The sequence below is a fragment of the Amblyraja radiata genome, chromosome 43 (assembly GCF_010909765.2).
Source record: "Amblyraja radiata isolate CabotCenter1 chromosome 43, sAmbRad1.1.pri, whole genome shotgun sequence".
Classification (NCBI taxonomy): domain Eukaryota; kingdom Metazoa; phylum Chordata; class Chondrichthyes; order Rajiformes; family Rajidae; genus Amblyraja; species Amblyraja radiata.
In genome coordinates this window covers 13,431,498-13,434,187 of record NC_045998.1, presented here as the reverse complement: position 1 = coordinate 13,434,187, position 2,690 = coordinate 13,431,498, and positions in this window count along the sequence as shown.

Here is a 2,690-nt window from a genome sequence, read left to right as displayed (position 1 = left end):
GAGGTAGTTGAGGCTGGGACTATCCCAATGTTTATGAAAGTTAGACAGGTGCATGGATAGGACAGGTTTGGAGGGATATGGGCCAAACGCAGGCAGGTGGGACTAGTGTAGGTGGGGCATGTTGGCCGGTGTGGGCAAGATGGGCCGAAGGGCCTGTTTCCACGCTGTGATTCTATATTATCTATTGAGTACAGTGTTCACTGACCAGTGATGCTCCTGCAAGTAAGAATCTTATTGGAGGTAGACAAAAATGCTGGAGAAACTCAGCGGGTGCAGCAGCATCTATGGAGCGAAGGAAATAGGCGACGTTTCGGGCCGAGACCCTTCTCCAGACTGATAGGGGGTGGGGGGGGGGGGGGGGGGGGGGGGGGGGCGGGAAGAAGAAAAGGAAAAAAGGAGGCAGACATGGGGGGAGATGGGAAGATGTGGCGAGTGGTGGGGTCACGTTGGAGGGGGCGAAACTGACGGAGGATTACTTGTTGTATGTGACGACTGGTGGGGTGAAAGGTGAGGACTAGGGGGACTCTTGCCCTTGTTGCGAGTGGGGGGATGGGGGAAGAGAGCAGTGTTGCGGGGTATGGTGACTTCATCCACTTCACCACTAACTTCCATCCGGCACTCAAATACACCTGGACTATTTCCGACACTTCCCTACCATTCCTTGACCTCACCATCTCCATTGCAGGTGACAGACTTCTGACCGACATCCACTATAAACCTACTGACTCCCATGGCTATCTGGACTTAAACTCGAAGAATCTAATTGTTCTGTTTTGATGCAGATGACAATTAAAGGGGTAAAGATGGCGTGTGGTATGTTTGCCTCCCCATCGGTCGGGAACATTGAGTATACAGTGGCTTGCAAAAGTATTCATACCCCTTGAACTTTTCCACATTTTGTCACGTTACAACCACAAACGTAAATGTATTTTATTGGGATTTTATGTGATAGACCAACACAAAGTGGCGCATAATTGTGAAGTGGAAGGAAAATGATACATGGTTTTCAAATTTTTTTACAAATAAAAAACTGAAAAGTGTGGCGTGCAAAAGTATTCAGCCCCCCTGAGTCAATACTTTGTAGAACCACCTTTCGCTGCAATTACAGCTGCAAGTCTTTTGGGGTATGTCTCTACCAGCTTTGCACATCTAGAGACTGACATTTTTGCCCATTCTTCTTTGCAAAATAGCTCAAGCTCAGGCAGATTGGATGGAGAGCGTCTGTGAACAGCAATTTTCAAGTCTTGCCAGAGATTCTCAATTGGATTTAGGTCTGGACTTTGACTGGGCCATTCTAACACATGAATATGCTTTGATCTAAACCATTCCATTGTAGCTCTGGCTGTATGTTTAGGGTCGTTGTCCTGCTGGAAGGTGAACCTCCGCCCCAGTCTAAAGTCTTTTGCAGACTCTAACAGGTTTTCTTCCAAGATTGCCCTGTATTTGGCTCCATCCATCTTCCCATCAACTCTGACCAGCTTCCCTGTCCCTGCTGAAGAAAAGCATCCCCACAGCATGATGCTGCCACCACCATGTTTCACAGTGGGGATGGTGTGTTCAGGGTGATGTGCAGTGTTAGTTTTCCGCCACACATAGCGTTTTGCATTTAGGCCACAAACTTCAATTTTGGTCTCATCTGACCAGAGCACCTTCCTCCACATGTTTGCTGTGTCCCCCACATGGCTTGTGGCAAACTGCAAACGGGACTTCTTATGGCTTTTTTTCAACAATGGCTTTCTTCTTGCCACTCTTCCATAAAGGCCCGATTTGTGGAGTGCACGACTAATAGTTGTCCTGTGGACAGATTCTCCCACCTGAGCTGTGGATCTCTGCAGCTCCTCCAGAGTTACCATGGGCCTCTTGGCTGCTTCTCTGATCAATGCTCTCCTTGCCCGGCCTGTCAGTTTAGGTGGACGGCCATGTCTTGGTAGGTTTGCAGTTGTGCCATACTCTTTCCATTTTCGGATGATGGATTGAACAGTGCTCCGTGAGATGTTCAAAGCTTGGGATATTTTCTTATAACCTAACCCTGCTTTAAACTTCTCCACAACTTTATCCCTCACCTGTCTGGTGTGTTCCTTGGGCTTCATGATGCTGTTTGTTCACTAATGTTCTCTAACAAACCTCTGAGGCCTTCACAGAACAGCTGTATTTATACTGAGATTAGATTACACACAAGTGGACTCTATTTACTAATTAGGAGACTTCTGAAAGCAATTGGTTGCACTGGATTTTATTTAGGGGTATCAGAGTAAAGGGGGCTGAATACTTTTGCACGCCACACTTTTCAGTTTTTTATTTGTAAAACAATTTGAAAACCATGTATCATTTTCCTTCCACTTCACAATTATGCGCCACTTTGTGTTGGTCTATCACATAAAATCCCAATAAAATACATTTACGTTTGTGGTTGTAACGTGACAAAATGTGGAAAAGTTCAAGGGGTATGAATACTTTTGCAAGCCACTGTAAGAGTCAGGAAGTCACAATACAGCTTTATAGGCCTTTGGTTGGGCCGCATGTGGAGTATTGCGGGCATTATCGCCGCCATTACAGGAAGCATGTGGGTGGGGGCTTTGGAGCGGGGGTTGACCAGAACGCTGCCTGGATTAGTGGGTATTAGTTACAGGGAGAGGTTGGACACTCTTGGAGTTTTTTCTCTGGAACTCCAGAGGTTGTGGGAGGAGCAG